This window comes from Coturnix japonica, chromosome 2 (genome assembly GCF_054131305.1).
Source record: "Coturnix japonica strain WE chromosome 2, WE-NBRP24, whole genome shotgun sequence".
Taxonomy (NCBI): Eukaryota; Metazoa; Chordata; class Aves; order Galliformes; family Phasianidae; genus Coturnix; species Coturnix japonica.
The window spans coordinates 71,706,321-71,730,877 of NC_140664.1; the positions used below are offsets into that span (position 1 = coordinate 71,706,321).

The 24,557-nt window shown below is 43.1% G+C and overlaps 1 protein-coding gene across 14 annotated transcripts in view; it reads right to left on the reverse strand.

Annotated features, from left to right (window-relative positions):
- The window catches only part of ATXN1 (ataxin 1), a 218,110-nt gene that overhangs the window by 114,819 nt on the left and 78,734 nt on the right, over window positions 1-24,557 (reverse strand). For 2 of the 14 annotated variants that reach the window (XM_015854663.3, XM_085540199.1), the window contains exon 4: window positions 5,401-5,470. The exons of 9 other annotated variants lie outside the window; for them this stretch is intronic. The gene's annotated coding sequence lies outside the window, so the exon portion shown is untranslated. Of the gene's footprint in view, window positions 1-5,400; window positions 5,471-15,148; window positions 15,294-24,557 lie in introns of those variants that run through there. 3 more of the 14 variants (XM_085540201.1, XM_085540200.1, XM_085540203.1) reach the window with 2 other exon arrangements.

The following is a 24,557-nucleotide window of genomic DNA, read 5'->3' on the forward strand; positions in this document are numbered from 1 at the left end:
ACAACCCAGAGCCCTGCTGACATGCAGGCATGTATTAATCGTATTTTGTAATGAGCTAAAGGCACGTGTGGCCAAAAAAAAAAGTGAACTAGGCTGAGTTGCACCCCTGCACCCAGCCAAAAGAGAAGTGGGTCCAGGCACTACACTGACAGCAACAGGCACTCGGTGCGCTTGCAAACATCCTTGTCCCTGAGCCCTACCAGAATGGTAATTTCACACATAAGCCAATGTGCCAAATTTCTCTTTACTGCCCAGATCAAGAGTGATACCTGCTGAAATGCAGGGAGCTGAGGGAGCCCAGAGTTTTCCAAATCTCCCCCGTAGATATTTGAATTTCTGGGTAATTAGGAGGCCGTTCTCCTTTCACACTGACATGAAATAGAGCTTTTGTGTTGATTTAGCTTTAATGATTTCAGAATAAGGAGGGCAGTTTCAGGAGTGTAAAGGCAGTTAGGTTCAGTAAGACTTGAGCGTATTCACAGCTCATTGCTCAACGTAATAAAGCCAATTCAGACAAAATGTTTACTGCTAAATATTTGGGGAGATAGCAAACAGGCATGTAAACAGCTCACAGACCGTAAGCTGAGAGTGAGCTCCGTGTGACCACAAGCCACAGCAAGGGCCCACCTTCAGCTTGTGTGCTCAGCACAAGGAAGCCCCAGCCCCTGTGTAATACTTTCCCAAACAGAAGATTACACTGTACCTTGTGAGGCTGAACAACTTTGAAGTGTTGTCCTGAGGTCTGCCAAAGTTCGAGGTGTTCCAAATGTCAGGTTTCAATTGAAGCTGATCTATTTTTCATATCCTTCTCCTGGTCCCCTATTTCTTTGCTCTAAAGGACGACAGCAATGTGCTTAAGCCTGGGAAAGAAGCTCCTACCATTTCTTGCCAATGACTGCCCCTCGCAGCACTTGGAGGTTGCATCAGGTGCTTTCCGAGGAAGTACAAGCTCACTCACTGCTCACTGGGTGCTCAGCTGGGCCAGGCTCTGGAGCCATGGATGTGCTCCTACGGATTATTTCTGCACTGAGGAAACGAAGAGACATGGCCTCCCTTTTACTCTCCTCAACAAAGGCTCCTGTACCTCCACTTATGAGCAATCTCCACTTCTCCACACAAAGATATGATTCCTACCCATTCCTTCCCAGTCCAACAGAAAAAACCCAGCCTCTTAACCAGGCAGGAGTGATGCTGGCAAAATCCCTCCAAACCCTTGGTATCAGCTTGTGCAAGAATCATAGAATCAGAGAGACAAGAGGTGAGGAAACAGAGCCGTGTCACACGGGAACAGCTGAGCTACACTGAACGACAGCCAGCAACAGTTCTGACAGACCAGCCAGTGCCCAGCCCAGCTTGTTTCCCCACAGAGATGCAGTCCTGCAGAACTCAGCACCACTCTAGAGCACCACAACCATCTGGCAAACATGTTCATCTGATCGTTCCCATAGTTCACAAATCCCTTCCAAGCTGGGCACAAGGTAAGCACAAAGTTTTTGCCAGGCCTGCACTTTTGCTTTTCTCCAGTTCCACATCATAATCACTTCTGTTTCCCGGCACCAAGGAGTTAATGGAAGAAAGAACTACTGTGGCATGTGCTCCATGCAAGGGTAAGTGGATTGGCCAGCTATCAAAGCAGATTGTTAAATACTGCACTGAGCTCCCCATTTTTTCCCTCCCGACTGCAATAAACGTTAGGATTTAATGTGGCTGTAAATGTAAACCTAGACCACATCTGCTGATAAAGCAAAGTCTTTGTACTTGCACAACTGCCGTTAACAGTATACAAAATACTTAACTTTCATGAATTCTCCTACATTCAAAAGCTGACCTGCAGCCTGCCTGAGGCAGCCAATGAGAACTGCACACTCAGCACAACTGCACCTTAAAGACAGAGGGGAAACGGTGATTGTGCTATAATACAAAATTAGACTTGTAAGAAAGTAAATCATTTGTGCAGCTGTTAGGTCGCTGTAGTATTTTGAGCACCACTTCACCACACCAGACCAAAACACTTCAGCGTGGTTCTCACCTGGAAGGCAGCGCTAGGTAACACAGCCACGTCATTTGTCCCCTTCATCATGGCCACGAGCTGAACTGGTGCCTGTCACCTCCTAACACTAGACTTTTCATTTAAATTAGCTGAGGCTGTTCTGCTGTTTGAAAATCTCTATGTTCCTGCAATCATATTGGTAGCTCAGAAGAGACTGTATGATCTCTTGGGAAACTTCAGCTGCAGACTCTGGCCATCAGCAATCACGCTACTTCTCAGAAGATAACTGAATTCTGATATAGTATTCTAATTTTAACTAATTTCTTGGCAAGATATTTTCTCCTTATGCGCACACGTCAGACACGGATTCTGTTCTAGCAGTGTTCCCTTGGTTAATTATTACCAAACCATTTGAAGGCTTCTCCACCACATCAGATATGAGCAGCTAAGACCTACCTAACGAGACTCAGTCCCTGAATGCTTTCATTCTGAATGGCATAAGTGATCTCTGGTGAGCCTAGTTCCTTGTTGGTGCATGCTCTGCTCTGCTCCGCTCTGTACTCCCCAGAGGAAGGTAACTCAGGGCAGCAGCACCTCTCCTAAACCACTAATCTTCTTTTTGAGATTCCTTCCTCTTGCAAGACCTACAGGCATAAAATCCACCCCAGGACGTAACAAGCAACTCTTTCTACTGTCCTTAATGTTATTATTCCAGAACTATTAATAATAGCAAAATAATTTCATTTGCACTGCTAGCAAATTTAATTTTCATATGTATAATCAACAGAATTATGCATACAAATAGACATTTACTCTTTCATCCTGGGCTTGGAGACAAAAAAAAGGAAATGTGTTTTGTACTTGGCCTCACTGGCACCTGTAGCTAATCCTGCAGCCTCAGGTTAAGTGGAACTCTGTGCTATCCCAGGCTATTTTCAGCTATCCAGTACTTCCCCAGCCTATGACTCGTTCCGTTTTAAAAACACGTATGCTCCAATATTCACATGCAGATTTCAAAGACCTAACTGTGTTTCAAGGTGAGAGTTAGATCGTACTCTATTCCACACAAGTGGACCAATTGAGAATTTTGGGTGCTTCCTCAGGATTCCTACGAAGGGCCGGTTAAAACAGCAAAAGAGCCTGCAACGAACACGTAAAAAGGAAAGCTGAATCACTGGGTCGAGAACAAGTGCAGTAATTTTGCACCAGAATTGCACACACCCCATCTGCTGGCTTTCTGGAAGACTGAGAACTGAAACAGCAGCAAGTTTACCTCTGGTGAAGTTACACACGGAGCAGTGCCCGAGAGCTCAGTGCTGCGTAAAGCTATGGGGAACTGCAGCCTGTCCCAGGTGAACCACAAAGCAACCCAGACCACCAAATCCACTCAGAGCTAATACAGGCCACAGTTTGATGAGATGAATGTATTCCCGCTGACAAAGTTCTGGGTTGCATTGTGCATCTGCCTGTCCATCTCTAAGTCCCCTGATGCAGACAGGGGCTCACAGAACCAACCGGCAAGAACCACACCTTGAATCCAGAGTCTGAGGAGATTATAAACATTGAGGACTGACCATAAACCATCTTAATGTGTAACAGATCTCATCAGGTCCTTCCCAGACATGCAGGCTATCACTGACAGCTTCACTGAAAGACATGCTGGTTCTGCCATGGGGATTAGCAGAATCCCTGTCTTGGGGGATTATCCTGGATTTCCAATGAGTCTGTTCTGGAAGTGCTTGGTGTTAAAGCGCCAGCACTTCGTCACAAAGACTCGTAATAGGTGTGATTTCTAGGAAAGGTTGAAATCACAGACATTTTATTTGCATACAGGGTTGGAGTTGTTTCACAAGCAGGCTCTTCTGTTACTTACAATGTTTGGAGGAACTCGTTGTTGAAGGAAGAGAAGAGTGTTTTTCCTTCATTGGCTACTGGCCTTCATCACAGGCCAAATTCTGCTCTTCTGCCCACTGCTACCCTCAGCAGCGTGGCCTGGGATGAAACTGAGAGTGATACAACAGATCTGCATCACAATAAATGAAACTAAATGTTCAATTTACAAGAATGCACAAGGGTTGCTCCAAAAGTACTGCATCCTACTTATTTCCATGGAAACTACAACAGCTACAAAGAGTACAGTAACACAAAGAGTACAGTAACATCCTCAGCTACAAAACACTACTTTTCAACATAGTCACCACCATTCACTATTCATTCTCATCAGCAATGAACAAGAGCCACACTCGTGAAAGTCTGCATGACCATCCTGAACACAATTTGTCTTTCATGCCACTGTCATCACTATTGAAACACACCACCCACCCCCTCACCGTGCTCACATCCACTGTTTGGGCTCCAGAAGTGTTAAGCTAGTGTTGATGAATGTCAATGTGTGTCATTTTTTCCACATGGAGGAATTCACTGACACACCTCTGCTTCATCTGTACTTCCATGTCAGACGCCATTATGTCAGACCGCCCCTCTGCTGCCATCCATCACAAGGCAACAAAATGTAACAGAATACTGATGGGAAGGTTCAATCTCTACTGCCATACCACCAACTTCCACCCCTGATATCGTGGGCCAATGTAATAAAATAGGAGGCATTACTTACAGAGCAGCCCTTGTAGGTGATACTCCTTTGAAAACATATTGTCCCTATGCAAAACATTTAAAATTTACCACCTGATTGGAGGCTACTTTTGCTGTTGACCTCTCATCTCCATTTCCTGAGCTGAATGTTGAAAAGGCGTAGTACGGTTTCAAGCTACACACCAGCCAAAGAGAACAGTGATATGAAACTGATATTTGTGTTTTGTCAGTACCAGCAAAGGTGTGTCTGCACAGAGCTGTGATAACTGTCAGCACCTCAAAGCAATTTAGATCTCTGCCTGTCTGTGCGCCAGGCAATCTTCAGAGCTGCAGATCTCTGGCTTCTGAGCGCTAATGTCTCAATAACTTCAGCTGTACAAGCTCCCCAGATTAAAACAGCACATTCATCCATTTCTAGGAATCAGCCACAGTTTAGATGACACATCATTCCAGCGCTCAGTTTCTTCTGGCCACAAATGCATCCTAGAGGTCTTAAAAATCAGCCCTTCCCCAGCTCCAACTGGACTTGGACCAAGTGTCCAGCACTGGCACCAGACCCAGTGCAGTGCCAGAGCGTTTCAGTAATGAACCCAATAGTCTGGGAGATGTTTTTAGAAACCCTGGGCAGAAGGCACCTTTGCCAACAAGGTTCAGTGAGCTTTCTGCTGGTGACCTGAGCAGACGTATCAAATGTCAGCTGGTATGTTTATCTTCTTTAAACACTGAACGGCCTTTCAAATAAAATCTAACTGGACAGATTACTGGTTTAATGCTAATGGAAACTGATCAAAAGACCCTAGATTATTTGGCTGCCTTACCTTAAAAACCTTTTCCTGCTTTACTTTCCAGGCAAAATACTTCAAAAGAGTATTCCTATCAATGGAGACCCTGTAAAATAAGAATTTATGGAGATGAGGGAAACGACACTAAAACTGGGTTGTGGATAAAAACATCAGAAACCCTCCGTACATTTGCACATGGGCTACTTTGGAAAACAGGAGTTAGAGACCTACTCTATATAAGCACATTTGAAAATATCGCTCCTTATCTACAAAAGGCAGTTTTTCCCCAGTTTCCATCATGGTTCCTTTGGCTAGAAACAAAAGGCATTGGCAAACTAGCTTTAAAAAACCAAAAGGAACAAGCTGATACTGTCACTTTAGGAGAATATAAAGAGAAATGGTCACATTTCCACCAGCCAGCTCTCTCTCCATGCCTGTTTGAAGGGACAATGGCTGGCCACCACCTGGACCAAAGCTGTCAGTGCATTTAAATGGAGAAAGGCTTTCATGATTCTCAGGCAGAACAAATATTTCTTTTTGTCTGAACTCTTTTTAGAAAGCATGAATAGCGACTACATAGCAGAGCATAGATGCCTATTAACAAGGCCAACAACAATTACTGCTACGTCTAAGAATCAACAAAAAAAAACCCCACATACCAATGTATTCCAAAGGCATTTGCTCACAAAGCAAACTCAATCCACACAAGCCCCAGCAGAGAAACCCGATCGTACGTCATGATTTATGATCTCTCAGCAGGTTGTACTGGGTCCTCCAGATTTCGTTCTTGCCTTTGAAAGCAATTAAGTTTCTAGCACTTCTGGGAATGACAAAGCTCTATCTACGCAACCTGCATGCTGCGCTTACTGAGCCTGCGGCCTGGCAGCCCCCACTACAGCACTAAGAAAGAACTTCTTCTCGACTCATCTAGGAGTGGAGGTGTGAAAAGCCTCTCTCTACCTTGTTGCCATTTCGTCCAGGCAGCCAGATGGGACTGGGCCTCTGGGAACACCCGTAGAGCCTCTCTCAACCAGGAGACAGAAATCTTTTTCCTCACCAGCCTGCACTCAGCAAACTGTGCAAGCTGAGCCGATATGACCTATTCCAATTACTCAGCAAGACTGAGGAGCCTTACTTACATTACAGCATGTCCAAAAACCGTGACGAAACTGAGGCTCTGCTGTGCTATGCTCTGTGTAAAGACATGAGGAGGCAGCACCTGCTCTATGCTGCTTACATCTTATGCAGAGCAAGCCGTACCTGAGGCAAGGCAAGGGCAAGGAGAATGTGTACAGCAGGAGCTTCACATAATTGCAGTACAAATGCTGCTTCAGAGTTCTTGTAGTACAGCAGCACAGCCTGATCAAAACTAGATCAGTCACAGGCCCCAGCAGCAAAAAGCAACGTAATTTCTATCACAACGCTGCTTGCAGCTGTAGTACAGTCAGATTCTCTTGTGAGGACAGAGCAGCAATGGGGTGAGGAAGGGCAGGGCACAGGCAATGGCTACAGCACAGCCCCAAGCAGACATGGGCTTCCTCTGGCCATCTGCAGCCGAGAGGCTGCTGTGACACGGAGATTCACACACAGCTTGTTCCATGGTGAATGTGCTAAGGCCAGTGCTCTATCTTTTCTTCTATTCTCAGCCTATGTGCGTTTGGTGCTCGTAGCTGCTGAGTGCCCCTAACTCCAGGTGAAATCAGTGGGAGCAACATGTGCTCAGGACCTTGGGAAGCTGCCAGCAAGTCTTTTGATCATTTCACTTTTTGCTCATCAGTCTATCTGCTCCCTCTGCCACACAGCGAGACACCCGGCTCCTTGAACATGCTCAGTAAAGGTAAGAGACAGATGAATTCAAATATTGACATTTTCAAAATGATTTAAACCTAGTTACCACAGTTCAGCTGGCTCTGTTTCCTTGCAGACAACATCTGTGGTTTCACAGTCATATTTTTGTGTTTCTCTTGCTCGCCTGTTGCTGTGCAAGGGCTCACAAATACAAATATTCTGCCAAACTTGGCAGAAAATTAATCAGAAAAGAACACTTCTTATCTCCTTTAGCTGGAGTTGCAGCCATTTTTAATGACCAGAGGTAAGTACTTTTGGAGACAGCAATGTGTTTAAAGAAGCCTGCAGACAAAGTGTCAGATGCTCTCATGTCCTTTAAGCCCTCATTAAAGTGCTCGAGCATCCTTGGACGGAAAGAGCTGAGACTTGGTCACGAACAGTTTGTTAGGCACGCAAAGATATACCAGTGTGTCAAAATGCTATATTCATGGAGTGATGAGCTAAAAGACAGGGAAGCACCAGAAAAAACAAACAAACAAACAAAAAAAAAGGCCAATTATGCAACATTTCATCTTGTTTAATTTTATCATCATGGTACTTCTTTTTCATGGGAAATGGTGCCTTTCACTGTGTAGTAGAGCTGGTGCTACTGAATAAACAGTACTCAGTAATTTGCTTCATTCTCACTATTAAAAACAGTCCTAAGCCTTTTTAAAATATCTTCACTTCAAACGTGCTTTAAAGCCAGAACAAACAATTCCCTCATAGGTTATTTTCTGGCTGTCACCATATTATCTAACTGCCTGACGTACTAAAATTAGTGCATGTTCACAACACTCCTGTGAGAAGATTTTTCCCCCTGTTGTACAGACTCCGAGAGATTGAGGTTGTGGACAAGGGTCCCTTCCAAACCCAGCTCCACCACTCAAAGAGGCTTTCCTCCCACACACGTGCTCAGCACCAGCTGCCCCTCTTCCTGTGATGACTGTCTCCCTTCAGAAGCACTAGCAGTCTGCTAGGAAAGCATTTTGTAATCCCTTACAGTGAAAATGTCAGAGGGGTTCTGATCTACAATGTCCTGTCTTTGATGCCACCCCAGCCTTACCTCCAGCCCCCTGGGAGACATTCACCCCTCCCAAAGAGACTCAAGAAGTTCTTTTCCAAGGGGAGGATGGTGAGCACTTGAGAGGTTGTGCTGTCACAGACACAAGCAGGATGTCTATACATACCTGTAGGTCAGAATCACTGTGGGACTAAACCTTTAAACGCAGCGAACAGCCCACGGTGAGACACACTGGAGTAACTTCACGCAGTAAAGCAGAAGGCCTCCCATGAACTAATGCCGCAGGGTTAAGATGCAATATCCATTCATAGATATGTGCTGACAGCACAGGGATAGCAAGACTAAGGGGTAGAAACAGGTGGAAATAGATGTGTTCACACACAGTACTTCTGCCAGCCAGATAATTCTAGTATTCTCTTGCTGGAGACTACTTTTCTACCCCAAAGGTGCTGGAATAAACAGCTTGAATGAGACATTTCTGAACTGATTATGGATTTTTTTTTCCCCAGCAAATGAGAAGGTCCCTAAAGCCACAGCAACACCACATCCAGATTTCAAAGATCAACCCTCAAATGCAAAGGTGCTACACAGCTACTCAATGAAACAGGTGGATTGTTTTTAAAAAGGGTACAAAAATGTGATTTCCTGTATCTCGTTCTCAAGACAACCGGAATCATTCACACTGAAATATAAAAAGGAAAAAATAATCAACGTGAAACAGCTACTAAGTATGGAAAAATGCCACTTCAAAAGGTTATCCTGGAAAATTACTAAACGTTGAGCAATGCTGATTGCAGGCACTTCAACCAGCTTTTCTTACATTACTTGCTATTTCCTACAGTTACTACTGAGAAAGACCCTTACAAAAATCCATGAGGTGGAATAAAAATGAAAGAAGATCATAAACTTCAGTGATGTCTGGAAATATCTTGACAAGAAGAAATACAGGCTATAATAAAGATGAAGCCTAATTACGGGGCAATAGATGGTGAATGCACGGAGCGCAGAGATTTTTTGATTCAGATATACAAGAGGCAGGAAGTCCAAGTGTCACAGCCACAGCCTATTTACAAAAATTAGGAGGAAGTGTTGATTGGTTTCTATAGACACAAACATTGATATTCACACTAGAATCAAACAGTTGTTCTTATGAGTGGAAGCAAGGTCAAACTCTCGTCATAGTTCAGCAATCAAAGACAGGCAGCAAGAAAATCCTTTTGACACATAGCCTTCATCATCTAAGAGTCAAATGATTAAACTGCAAGAAAGCAAATAAAATGACTTTAAAACAAACATTTAGGTCTTTCTTCATAAAAACATGTAGGCTTTTAGCAGATGACTCAAATGTGAAAGTTTGTGGTCTTTGCTCTGGTAGCTGGGTAGGCTGTATTCTAAACTACTACGTATATGAGTCATGTGTTTTCCATTTTCTAGGGTGCGAGTTGCACTCCTGAACTCTCTACAGAGGGGATCATCACTGCTGCTGAGCAAGATGAGGGCAATGGGATATTTAACTATTTTGCCCCATAGGGGACTTACACTTCATGGTGTGATTGAAGAGCAGTTGTAAAAGCACTTTCTCCTATTGTAAGATTCCTGAACTAGAAGCAAATGGCATTTTTCTAGTTGTTTTAAAAGAGAGGCAGAAATGCAGATTTCCTCATGGATCATTCCAACTGCAGAACATTTCACCATGATAACTACATTATAAAGATATCTGTGTGTTCTGTTATCACACTCAAGACACAGCTCTGGCATTACTGACTGCTGTGTTAAGTTGGACTTTCTGGTTCTCACCTATCTGAATCAAAAAAAGAAGCTCCACAAACAAAGTCTTGTTTTCTGCATTACATATATGGGTCTATTATGTAGTCCAAGCAGAACCTTTTTCCTCTACTGGCCAGTTATGTTTACAGTGGAAAGAGTCGAAATGCATGCAGTGCAGGCCATTCTTTCCTGGTAACCCTAAGAAGTCAGGCACAACGAAAGAAGCAAGGAAAAAGGAATCTTTCCTTCCACTGGAGGTGAAATGAAACTAAGCCAAACCTAGAGTATTGCAACAAACAGCCTCATGGTGGCTGGATGTGGCTCTGGGCAGCCTGGTCTAGTGGTTGGCGACCCTGCCCATGTCAGCAGGGTTGAAACGAGATGATGTTTGAGGTCCTTTTAAACCCAGGCCATTTTATGATCCTATGATCCTCTCATTTCCAAGCCACACTGCTACTAGGAAGAGCAAAGCAAGTCCAGAAATAGATGCTTTTATTTTCTGAAAAAAAGTAGATGTTCAGGTCACAAGCCATATATGTGTATGGCCTGATCAGTTTCATGGGGTGTACTGGAATCAGTTCTGATTCATTTGGGTTTTGGATACCCTACCTTATAACTTCTATGCATTTCTGCATCAGGCACTACAAAATGCCACTAGCTGAAGCAGGTACATAATATTGCAGCCTCCTTGTTGTTAGGAGAGAAATCTGGGAGCAACAGCTTATGCCTGTTATTTATACTATTGCTTCAGGTTTTGGGTTTTTTTGCATGACACCCCAGAAAGGAAATAGCATAAAGGACCATCTGAAGGTCTGAGTCTTTTTACAACTGCTATTTAAGCTGGGAAGGCGAGGCAGCAGAGAGGAAGGAGAAAATAAAAAGGAATTAGCAGAAGGAATTAGCAGAAATGGACAGGCATCTTCTTTTTTCTTTTTTTCTTAAATAACAAAGCAATTCAACCTAGAAACGAAATGCAGAGGGTAGGCTGCAAGTTAGGAGAGTGGACTTTATGAGCTGATACACAGACCAAAGTCTGTTCCTGAGCCCTAGAGCAAACTTCACGCTCTGAAGCAGTAATTTAGAGGCAGAAACCATTCACTGATATGCTACTGTCCTGGAGTGCATAAATCCTGCTAGTCTAGGATGAGAGATAGCTGAGGTAACTGAGCTGTGATCATGCTGGAAAAATGAGAGTGGATAGAGCAGCTGAATGACATTGGTACACAACAAAAGCACCGAGGAAGCATTCAAATGGAACGGTGTTCTTTAAGACAGAATAGTTGCCCAGCATTTTGGAAATTGAATTCAGAGCACAGCACTACCAACCTTTTATGTATTGCTGAACTTGTCCTTCAGCCTTTCTGCATCTTACTGTGAAACAGGGATAATGATAGTTGCCTAATTCATACATGGACATGGGAAGAAAAACATAAAGGAGAGAAGAGCACTTGGATGCTGAGCCCACAACTTAGTGAAGAAAGCAACAGGATCCCCCCACTTCCAAAGAAGTTAATTCTCACTAAAACACAGGTTGAAGAATTTCAATGCACAATACCCTTTGTACATAAAGTACTGGACAGGCTTGTACATCTGAGCTGCTTTTAACAGACTATATACACACATAAGCAGTGGAAAATACAGAATTCTCCTGAGTTGCCTATGTCTCTGTGATTTCCTACATCAGTTCACTGCAGTAGTTAATTCATCAGATCACTCTTTCATAGTCTTCTTTATAAGGTCACAAATTCATGCAAATGATTAAATTCTTCCACCGCTTGCAGTAAGGACCTGCTTGAAGGGAAGTCTTTGGCAAGTTCCTAACTTTAATTCTTATCTTACAAGTGTGCCAGTATACCAAGGAGAGAGAAACAAAAAATCCTGACACTAAACAGCAAACGCAAGGCCCCAAATGCATTTGTTCATAAGGAGACAGAAGCCTAAACCAGCTCTTCAACCATTTGCCTTTACAAATCTCTATTCCTTCTTTTGGGGATCTCTGTTTATTGCAACTGACTATTTCCTATGTTTGCACTGGGGTGTCTCAGACCCTCTTTCCACTGTGATAAAAATACACTTTTTTTCTCAACCATGTTATTAGCAATCATAGCAAATGGTTTCCTTTCATTTCTTCCCCATGACCTTTCTCAAGTTCTGCCTGCTGTTTATCTAAAAGCAAAAGCTACAGCTGACTCTTCTCATATATTTTTTATTTTATTAACTATTTAAATGAAGAAAAGCAATTCTACCTCTTATTCTAATATATATGCAAGCCACCTGTAGTTTGGGGTGGGGAAGGGGCAGATTTCCCCATTGGCATGCATTTTTCCTATATGTATCAGATTTTTTCACATCATATCCACTTCTATTTTGCTTCTTTTTTATTTTTATTCTTATTTTTTATAATGTGTGTCTTGTTACTAGGGAAAACATTTTGCTTGGGCTCACTAAAGTCAATTATTATGCTACCCCAACTTAAACTGTAAAGACAGCCAAAGCAACGAGGCAGCAAAACCATCAGAAAGTCACCTGTCAAAACAGGAGCACATAAATACTGGTAAAAGTCAATAAATGCTGTAACTTTTGTGACACGCTGGCGTTATTCCTCTCCAATAATTAACAGATGACAATATAGTTTTAAAACAAGGACATTCTGTAATCAGTGACCCATCTCTGCTGCTCATCTGATCCATCTCAAGGTCACTGTCTTTAGTAACTCGGTAAGAATTACATCATCTGTTCTACTATAGGGCACTTACATCATCGATTGATACCTGAGATCTGAGTGTTGACAACAAATTCACGTTAGGGATGAGTCACAACTGGTCAGATAGCACAAAATGAAACTGTTTGGTCCAACCCACATCCCCATTAAGACCACATTATAAAACTATCAACTCCATTACTATTACTAGCGTTACAATGGGAACGGAAAGCTGTGTGAGATGGGGTGGAGAAGGTGCCACAGCACCATACCCTTTGCAAAAACACAGAAGACAACGGCTTTTGGTTTGAAGAGCTTGCAGCAGCCTGAAGTGACAAGAGCAACGAAGGGTGGAAGAAAAAGGTGTAAGCAGATGGCAGCAGACCACATGTTATTTCTGCAAGCTTTTGGTGTCGGTTCAGTTTGAGACGCAGTCACGTGTTCACCTTCAACAGTGATAAGCCTTTTAAGCTATTTTAGTTCCCTTTGCCTTGAAACAGATCTGGCAGATGCAGACTGCAAGCTGCAGTGTGTCAGTGGGAGATGTGCAAGCGGACAGATGTTGGGTCCCTCATTCCCCTGCAGCTGGTTTGGGAGCATAAAGCGAGACGACACATTCAGAGAAGGAGAGATCAGCTGAAGACGAGTGGGTGAAGGTCTGGGAAAAAAAAGAGGGTAAAGATGAGCCACTCAAGAGTGAAGCTGAGCAAAAGAGTCTCAGGGTAGCTAAACTGAACTACTCATCAGCTCAGGGCAGAGAAGGTCAATGAGCAGCATCTGTCCTTTGGCTGTGTTGGAAATTGTGCCACTTCAGGATGAAGTCTTCACAAAGAGGCAACTCTTTCACTGCCATTCATGGGAGACTGTTCAAGAGATGGAGCCTGCTCTACCAACCTTTGCTCATCCAGGCTTTTTAGCAGTTACTGGGACTAGGGTAGACAGAGAAGAGCTACACTCAAAGGATTCAGCAAAAACATTCAGAGTAAGATTCAGTAAAAGGTGATAACTTGCACACTGGGGAAGATATAATGTACAGTAATACCTGGAGGCACTGACCTACTTGGCTCCTGCACAGGCATACTGCAAATGACAGTTTCTGTCTCAAATACAAAGAGCAATACAGGACACAGGAGCCCCAGGGAGAGAGAACACCAAGCTGACATTTTCACCCCTGGATACACTAAATTAGGTATCAATCCATACTGCAGGACCTACGCAGCCAGCCTCCTTCACAGCAGTGTTCTGTACAACCAGAAGCCCACTGAAGTAGCATGAAGGGTTGCAGGCAATTGCCTGCTCTGGAAATCAAGCTACGGCCAACTAGATTCAATAGCTCTGGCCTTAACAGATACCACTGTGAAATGCAGGCACCAGCTCTAGCACCAGCGTGGAAACTGTATGAGGTTTCGAAAATGTGATTCAAATATTGAAAATTACAAGTACACGTGCTGTGGCTGCATGTCCTGAAATGCCTGCAAGGGCAAGAACTTATCTGGCCTTTTTAAATGCTGATTTTTAAAACATCTGATTTTCCATAACCTAAAGGACAGATCACTTCCTTGTCCCCCAGGCAGAACTCCACTGTCAGATACATACAGTACTGCACATCGCTCAGACTTCTGCCTGCATACACACAGACACACGGCGGTCGTCTTTAACCAGAGAAGAATAATCATAGCATCAGAAAAACGACCACAAGGAGCTCATCTCAGAGAAGAGATTATTTTATGCCAGTTCAGAGCAAGGTAGTTAATAATAACTATGTTTTCCTGGTGGGACCTGCTCCTGTATACTTCACAACAAGAAGAACGAAAAGCATATTCTTCGGAGTAACTAGTGATGCAAGGGCTGCCTCAGCGGGGCTCATTACAGGGTAAGGGCATTAGTCCCTTCTTGTTGTTATAAATCCTCCGTGTATTTGCAGTAACAAAAAATTACTTTTGGAGTTGTTTGTTTGTTTTTTAAAGTACTTACAGTTCAAAGTGTTCAATACCTTCATCATGTCACACTTAAAGCAGATTTAATAGGGAAGTGCTGCCGGCTTCCAGGAGGTACTTTTTACCTTTGCAGACTAGAGAATAATTACACATGGAGAGGCTCAGCCTACCATCCCCTGTGTCAGTTTTCTGCTGAAATAACTCTATTGACTGATGAAATTAAGATGGAATGAGACTGCAGTAATCTATTACTGAATCAGGCCATAAGAAAATAAAATCCGCTTTGTTAAAAATGGAGTCAAGTCGAGAGACTTCTTTTCTCATTCCCTACACAGAAATGCTCTTCTTCTATTCTTTCCACATGAGGAATTCTGAAAAAGCAAGGCCTGTAGGATTCTGGTCTTTCTATTTTTTTTTTTGGCTTGTAATATGCTCCACAGAAAGCTCAGCACAACGTTAAGTGCACATTCTCCACAGGTAAGAGGAAATTAAACTCCAGGATGAAAATAACCCATCCATACAGCTTACCACATCGTTTATCAAGCTGATAAATATGAAGCGAAACAAAAAATCAAATGCTGCTTCACTTTCATGACTGCCAGCTCTTTGTCACAGCCTCAGAACCCAGCTGCGTTCTGTGGAGGAGGAAACATGTCAGCGCAGCAAATCTCACCTGCAACGAGAAGTAGTTTACGGTGCCTAACTGTGAAAAGCAAATTGGCATCATGATCTACAAGTTTCTATCTCCCAAGCGTTGCTTCTGTAATTTGCCTTTCTTTTGAAAAGAGCTAAGATTAGAACAACAATGCAAAAACTTGCAGCTGGAATTAAATAAAGCTGAGTTTAACGCAAAGTTGTTTGATGAGAAAGGCTTGATGGAGATGTATCTACAGCACAAAATGAAGCACAACATAGTTAAGAAAAATTACACCTTAATTATTAGTGAGAAGCTTTATTCTCTGCTATCGTGACAAAAACTAAGAAGGAAAAAAAAACATCTTAAAACACCTCTCCAGTTTGATAATTTAAGAAAATGAAAGGCAAAATAATTGGATATTAACAATTAATTTTTTTTTTTTTTAGAGATTTTGTGTTCACCTAAAGAAAACAATCTACATAAGCACGACTTGGGAGGAAGAATGAACCAGCGATCTAAGTAAGGAATGAAGTAAAAATCCAACCCTCAATCTGAAGAATCTCACCACCGGATTTCTTTCAAACCCTTTTTAAAACACTACGTTTCCCAGCAGCAAGAACAACAGTATTTGTGTTTCACTGCTGGAGCACTAGCTAGCTGAGGCTAAGAAAACTTAAAAAGATGGGATGGGACAACAGCTAGGACAGGAATCCCATATATCACTAGATGTTCCCATTGCTTTGCAACTCCTTCACTGAGTAAGAGGCACAGAAGAGGAGGGCTTTGCAACACCTGGCTTATGTCTCCTCAGGCTGAACTCTTCATTCTGCAGCCACTCAGCACCCAGAGGCAAGATACTAAAGTCTGAGCTCTTAGGAGCTCATCCACAAAAATAAATCCCAGTCTTCTACACTGCTAAAGTATGATACACAACAAGGAGCCTCCTGTTTCTCATCCCACTGCTAGCACCTGCTGGTACTCTCAGTTTCCACTCTCCACTCTCACTCCCTCCTATCAAATGTTTTCAGCCTTTCTGTACTCACTCTCCCACAGTTCCTTCCATCTCCTGTATCTTCCCAGCCAATCTCTCAACCTGTTGCTTCTTCCCAAGTTTCTTGGCTTTCCCACTTCTCCCCCAAACACTGTGGTTATCCATCCTGCTGCTCTTTCTCCTAGATGCTAATCTGATTCCAGTAAAATAGAGTGGTGGTTGCCTTTTCTTTTTCCCAGTTAAAAAAAAAAAAAAAAAAAAGCCAAAACGCAACAGCAAAGTAGTGTGAATCTATGGTGGGGTGCTGATAAAAGAATAAAGTATCACCTTTGCTGTTCTTTTTTTTTCTTCAGAAAGTGAGACACAAAAAAAAAACCCATCATTATCAAAGGCAGAGATTAAGTTTATAAAAGCTAACTAGAATCAGTTTTTGGGACAGATGGATCAACACTCCTTCTTGTCCAGATAAGCATAAGGCTCCCAGGACCTTGTTATTATATGATGTCAGAAAGAAGACACCTTCCTCAGAATAAAACCAGGAGATCTTCAGGCTTCACTGCTTCAGAATGACGCATGGTAATTTCCACCTAGCTGATTGATAGAATCATAGAATGGCTTGGGTTGGAAGGGACCCTAAGGATCATCAAGTTCCAACCCCAGAACACAGGCAGGATATTCTCACAAGCAGCCTTCCCATACACAAAAGAAGAGTGAGAAAACCCAACAGAATGAGAGAGAAAGAAGCACAGAATGATCATATGCCCCTATATGAGACTGCATGTTGGCAGTACCACTTAAGTGCAGAGAATACAGGGCTTCTTGGCCTCAGCTGATAAAGGAAAGTTCTTCTCACAGAATCATCACAGGATGGCTCGGGTTGAGAAGAGACCTTAAAGATAGTCTAATTACAATGCTCCCAGTGGATCAGGCTGTGAAGGGACCTGTCCAACTTAGCTCTGAATGCCTCCAGAGATGGAGCATCCATTGATTCTCTGGGCAACTTGCTCTCCTTCCTTAGCTGTGAAGTATGACTTAGCTACAGAAGCAGCCTGTCTTAATCACAGACTTTGGTTAAAGAGATGCTTCACAGGACACAAAAGCCAGAGAGACAGTCCTCAGAGGACACTTCTTTGTAGAATCATAGAATCCTTGGAGTTGGAAGGGACTTTTAAAGGCCATCTAGTCCAACTCCACTGCAGTAAGCAAGGACATGCACAGCTTGATCAGGTTGCCCTAGGCCTTATCCAGCCTCACCTTGAAAGTGTCCAAGGATGGGGCATCCACCATACCTTTTGGCAACCCGTTCCAGTTTCTTACACCTTTGCTGTAAGAAACTTCTTACATCTATCCTAAATCTACCCTCTTTAAGTTTGAAACCATTTCCCCTTGTTCTATTACCATAGACCCTGCTCCGGTGTCTGTTCCCTTCTTTCACATATCCCCCCTTTAGATACTGAAGGTCGCTATCAGGTCACCTCGCAGCCTTCTCTTCTCCAGGCTCAACAGCCCCAGCCCTCTCAGCCCGTTGTTTTTTTACTGAGGCTGGGGATGTGTGGGGATGTGTAGGGATGTCAGCCACATTTAATGAGCACACCTCTGAAAATTACACCTCCTCGCTGCAGCCAACCTTCATCTCCAAATGCTGAACACACTGATGAAGACAGTGAACAGCAAAGTGGCATAAAAGCTTAACTGTCGGCTGACACAGCAGGTGCACCCAGTGAGAGCAGCTTGGAGTGTGGAAATTATTCTCTTAACCCTTTTTTCCCCTCACTCTCCAAATAAGCACCTTCTGCTTCTAGGAAGGATGGGCTCTGGACAAAACAGAACTGCACAGGAGCTGCCATAAGCAAAGACTTGTTAGGCATATTCAAATGAACTCAGTGCATTTCTACATGCAATTAATTGTCATTTATTTGAAGGCACTCTGTTGACGTTCACGTTTTCTGCTTCCTAAAACTCCAATTAATGAGGGCTGAGTCTCAATCTGAAACTATTTCTTGTGTTGAAAAAAAAAAAAAAAAAAAGATGGAAAAAATGTTATTATCCAAAGCAATAAAGAATTCTTTGCATCCTGGAGAGGACTGAATGTTTTAAGGATAGAGGCTGGACAAGCTAGATTAAATAATTGAAGCAAGTTAAGACTCTGGAAGCCAGTTTTCACTTAATAAGGAGGTAAGTGTTGTTTCAGCCACCATTATTAGTCCTCCACTTTCTGCTGTTCTGATTAGTGTTTACGTGTCTTGCAGTCTCAGGAAACAAACTTGCCCCAGCGTCTCTAAAGCAAAGCAACAAAGAAACAAGCATGCCTTATTTGTGATAAACTTGAATATGTAGTTAAAAAGCATTTTCAACAGCTTTTATTTTACAACAGCTTTGATTTTTCACTTTCATTCTCTCTGTTGTTTCAAGTCAAGTGTTTAGGAAAAATAAAACCCAGATTATTTGTTATAACATTGTTGACCTGGTCAGAAGGGCTGGTGACTGACCATGGCTTTGAACCATCTGCCAAAAACCTTCATCTGTCTTTCCCAAAGAACTTCAGTACTCTTCAGCACCCACAATGGTGGGCCCTCTGCTCTCAACAGAAGTGGACAGACCATGCCCATGGATTGTCATTGTACTCCAGCATCTTCACAGACTCAAATCAGACAGTCACGTTGGTCTTAAGGTTACAGGTACTCCCCAGAAGACAGGACATTTGTGGACATATGCTTTCATGGTTAGATTTAGAAATGCTGCATTTTAACACGGAATAGAAATCTGTGGATTTTTCAAGTACTTTTAAAATACCTTTTCTTTATGTCAGTCAAACAAAAAAGCCAGCTATACTTAACTTGTGCTGCATAAGCAAGTTCCTCTCACAATATACCAAGCGCTTTCATACGATGCTGGTTGGCACTTCAGACCCTGAGCCAGGTTTGTTAAAATCTGTCCAAATACCATAAATGAAATACGAAGGAGCTGTGCTACAAATAGAGCAACTGCAGAGGCTATGGCCCTGCCTACATTCACTCTTGTGTATTTTTACACAAAGCCTAGCAATGTATGATGTGGGTGCCAGCTATAGCTTGTACCATACTGCCAACACAACAGGATCCAAAAACAGATAACAAGGAAAATTCTAGGGCAGGAATAAGATTTGTTGGTGTTTTTTTTTTTAAAGAATCATCATTGTAACACGTTTTATAGACATCAAAAATATAGATGCAAACTGCACTACAACTGTCAGTCAAAAATCATCTCAAAGTCATCACCTCCCTCCCAGAAGGGAGGCTTTCTGAATAAGGCAGTTCTTTAGCTCCTGCCTCCGCTGCAGAAACTATTGTACCATGGATATGACAGCACCATGACAAGTTCACAGAGCGTATTGGACTGCACGGGATGAATGAGGCCATCTGACAGCCACGCTCAGGGACCCTGCTACAGCCCTGCCAGCACGCACAGCCTTAGCACAGTATGTTCAGGTTGATGGGAACTTTATGACATAACTGCCCAGCAGCATCATGAAGAACCAAGTTTGCCTTCTTTCCTCCCTCCCATCTCACTGAACCCAGAGAAATGCTGCCTGGCCAAGGGCTCGCTCCTTTTGCCAAGGGCAAACCATGCTCTCTGATACTCGGATTTACCACAGCGAACTTTCAGAAACTGGCTTCAGAGGACAGAGAACAAACCAAAACATCTCGCATGGGATTGTGGAAGAAAAACTTCTGAACCAGTCTCAACTTGAAGCCTTCTCATTTCATTCAATAGTAACAAGACTTTCTACAGAGTAGAAATCCACAGCTTGAGCTGCACATCCCTACCGAAGCAGCTGCAAACTTCTTTAAGAATTTACTGCTACTGAGGTCAACAGCTCTGCCACCCTGGAAATATTTTCATCTTTTATTCCCTTTCTTCCTCATGGATGATGCTATGCTGTAGTAACCTTCCCTTTGTCAGAGATACAGACAACCTAGGAGCTTTCTTGTGGTGCTTCACACACACATACAAAGGGCAGCAAGAGCAGTGCAAGCAGCCCCACTCTGCTCATCCTTTTAGATGCACTCCCATGGATGTGTGAAAAGCAAAATGCAGGTTTCAGGCAGATTAGGGAGCACTCACAAGGCTGTGGGTCCTAGGCTGGTATTGAGCACACATGGGCCGGTGCTGAAGAAAGCTGTCTCTGCAGCAAGAAATTCAACAGTAAAAGTCTGGTTATAAAGACCGCCACCACCTGAAAGTGAATGCCCAAGCAAACTGCTCAGATTCACCACATTATTTGTGTGCCTGTTTATTAATATAAAGCAAACTATAATGTGTACAGGTGCTTATCAATCCCTGTAAGAACCTAATATAATGCTGTAACCCTCCAAACCCTAAAATACCACTCTGTGGCACTGCCTCAGGGCTCCAGTAGTGATGACTGGACTGCAACAGCATTTAAGTCTCTGGCTTTTTAATCAAGGATTTGAAAGACTCGGGGCTATTTTGTTACCCTTTTTTTTAGTAACTACACAAGAAATGCTGTACTCCAAAATACATGGCAAGTTTGGGTTCAGTAGATTCCTAAGCAGCGTGACCTGTTCCTTGAAAAAAAAAGAACAAAGAAACAGTCTGAAATAGAAACATTTCTAGTAGATATCATCAATATCTATCCTCTCTCGAGAGATCACACCTGCCGCACACTGAACTTTTGGAAAGGGATCAGACAAAACTCCACCATCCTTGCCTATTTTTTTCTACTTTACACCTATTTTTAAAGACTTTGGCTGACAAATGCCGTCAGTTTCAGGCTGGAGCTTAGCCCTGACCAGGTTCTAACCCAGCTCACTGCTGAGCTCTGCCCAGCACAGCTCCACTCAGCCCCTCATTGCCCTCCTGATGCATTTATTTGGCTGGCAAAATAAAAGTAATGCTGTCTGCACCCAGTGCTAACCACTCATTACTATCACCCCTTTTCCACGTGGCTCCGAGGAAATAATTGCATTAATACTCACTTGCTGAGAGTGCCATTCAGACTGGCTGCCAGTTTTGAGCCCCTCAAGCCAGCCCATAGACCTGCTGCAGCCCTGAGGGTGCACTGACCTCGATAAGCATACACAGCCCAGTGACAGGACGCCACACCAGTATCGGGCTCCAAGCTAAAAATCCAACTCTTCGCAATCAAACATCAATCACAAGGAGCTTTATTACATTTGGGATTTATTACGGAACTGCCTCCAATTTCCATTTTAAATTATTCCTCCCAGCAGGTTCTCTTTCTTTTTGCACTGCCTTTCTTTCCACCTAAGGCATTTTAAGTTCTTCATTTTTACTATAACCTGGAGAACAAAAGAGGTCTCAAACACCTCGACTTCGTTTGCAGAGCTGAAGAACATCTGGACCCTGCGATGACAACAAAAGAAGGGAAATTGTATAACTGCATACCTGCACTAAGAGCGTGAGGATTTACTCCTCCTAAGAATATTCAGAATGCAACAAAGGAAAACTACGGATGATCAGAATCTTCTACAGAGTGTTTCAATTTTCACTCATGGAAAAAGAGCTATATTTAGAAGGCATTATACATTACTTTTTCTTCTGGTAAATTCAGTGGAATTAAGAGAACCAGATGGCCAAATATCTATGGAGTATTCAGATCTATTACACTGATGCAGAAACATTAGAGAGGAAGAAATCCTACACGTCTTGAGAGTAAGTAGCCTGTGCAGACCACATAATAACAAATGACATCATTATGCACTGCCTTGAAGAAAATGGCCTTTAGACTTTCAACAATTTATGTGTGCTGTGGAATGTCAAGCTCTTCACATTTTCTTTTCTATTAAAAAATAATAATAATCCTGAAGCGCTTTTCCCTCTGATTAAGCACTAAGATTGTGCAGTGAAAAACCTCTACTCCCAATAAACAATCATTTGGCAACATCGGTGATCATAGGATTTGAAAATCCTGGTATTACAAAACAGTGGTTTACTATTTAAGGGTGAGTGAAAAATGAAAAGCACAGCTCCGAATTCCAGCCTGAAAAAGCCAACCCGCCCACCGCAGCATCACTGATGCACACCAGGAAAAACACCCCAACCACGGGGAAACATTATCACTGGCTTATTGATCACCAGCATAGAAAACTTCCTGGACCAATTGTGTCAGCATCCTCTACTGATGGAAGAAGCTTTGCTGTGAGCCTGAAGCCTTTACTGTTTGAAACCCACCCCCAGGGTGCAGTACAGAGGAAGGATGATGCAGTGCCAAGGGTCCGTGGGAGACGCAGACTCAGCTCCCTGCCAAGAGCCCAGCTCTGGGGTTGATTTTGCCATCCAAGTGGTGGAGACACCCCCCACATCCCTGAGCACTGAGGTGCTCAGGCAGGTATCAGCGTGCAGCATGCAGCCTCCAGAAGCAGTTCCAGGAAAGCAAAGCCTGACCTGCCACACTTTGCTCACCAAGAAACAGGCCCCGAGAACTAGAAGACGAAGTGAGAAGCTTCAAAGTTAACACACACAATTGAAATTCTGCCTAAAACTCCATTTGAAAAATCACCGTTTCAGGCACATTCCACAAATAACAACTGCAGCTCCGTTTCAAAGTTATGGCTGTAGTTACCCCAGCACTGCACTACCACGTTTCTGAAACACAATCAATGACCATCAGAAAGGGGAATAGTTTTGAGATGAAACCTGATGTTCCATTTTCTCAGCCTGCAAATAAACGTGATGAGCGCTGACATGAAAAGCATTTCAACTGTGCAAACACTGTTTTGTTCTATAAACACTAATAGGAAAGCACCTACCAACGCACCACGGCTCGGTCTAGCTGATTAAAAACTATTTTAAGCAGCATCCCCATACATTGTGTTATAAATAATGTTCTGTTTTATAACAGGGAACTGAAAAACAAGCTGACAACCAAAGAACCGTAGTGAAACACAGGCTCTGGTTTTAAAGGATATTCATGTTGTAGAGGATCATGAGAAGATTCTTCCTTTTCCCCCCACAGATTTTAATATGAGCACGCTCTCTAATGACATCCCTAGAAACTATCTGAAGGAGGACTTCCCTCCTGCTCACCCACTAACTGCCCAGCCCTGACAAAACTGAACACATTGCACGTGCCAGCCCAACTAATTCAAGCTCACAAATCGCTACCCCGTCACTGACAGACCTGTACCTACACGGTGTTTTCCAACACAGGTTTTACTGGTTTAAATTTAGATGCTGATATTTAGATATCAGTCAGTGTGACAAGTGCACAAAGGCTAAATTAATTACACAACTCATATTCATTTCAAGTTGCTTCTAGAGTGTAAAGTGGTCTTTATGTGCATGAAAATCCATGACTGCGACTTGTGCTTTTTACAGTACTGATGTGAGAACCCTGTGCCATACTCCCAGTGCTGCCTGCAGTAGTTGCAGTCCCCAGAGGTGGTATTAATGCCACAAGGGTTTCAGTCACCAGAGATCTCATCCCATAAGACGCTGGATCCATCTCTTAAAGTCCGTAGGAACTCTACCATGAATGCCCCTTGCTGAAGGACTCGGCCTTAAACCAACCTTCAAACACAAAGCAGACCAGGGATGTCTTCAAATGTGGTTCTTTTTGGGCTTGGTGGCTTGTTTTGCTTTTTCTTTACAATTCAGGTACCTTTGTTCAATTCACTGAGTTGGGGTTTATAGCAAAAAAACAACCCCCCCCAAAAAAAACCCACCACCCAACAACTACTCTCAGCCGTGAAACTAACTTGTGATTAACTGGCAGGAACATCGCAATTACAGCCAGGAAGAAAAAAGCATCGCTCAAAACTCTGTATATTTTTATCTACACATATGTGATTACAAGTGACTTCTTTGACACCAGATACGCCATGCATTCTGTGCACATCACTGCAGCTTTAACCATGAACTCCTCTCTCCTTAACCCTTTTGAACACGAGCATATTGTTAACACTCACAAAACCAAAATCCAGAAGTCAACTTCCTTGTGGCTTCCTCAGCTAAATCACATCATCTTGTCCCACTCAGGAGCAATGTCAGTGTTTGTGTACCTATGAGCTGCTTCATACACTTTTGCAGTTAACTCAAGCACCTGGAACACCATCTTGCCAGGGGCAGGATCAGAACCAGCAAAGCCCCTTTTTTTTCTTTTTGGAGGCAGTTCTGACTTACCATTATGCTAAAGTACCACCACTCTCGTTAGCGAGACCTGATGCAAGCCAGCATGTCAGCTTTGGTGCCTTCCTGCTAGGAGAAGAAGCCCTTCATCAGCAGATGGAACAACCAACACGCAAAGTGTAACTTCAAGTAGAAGTGCACTGAAAAAGAACTCTTAA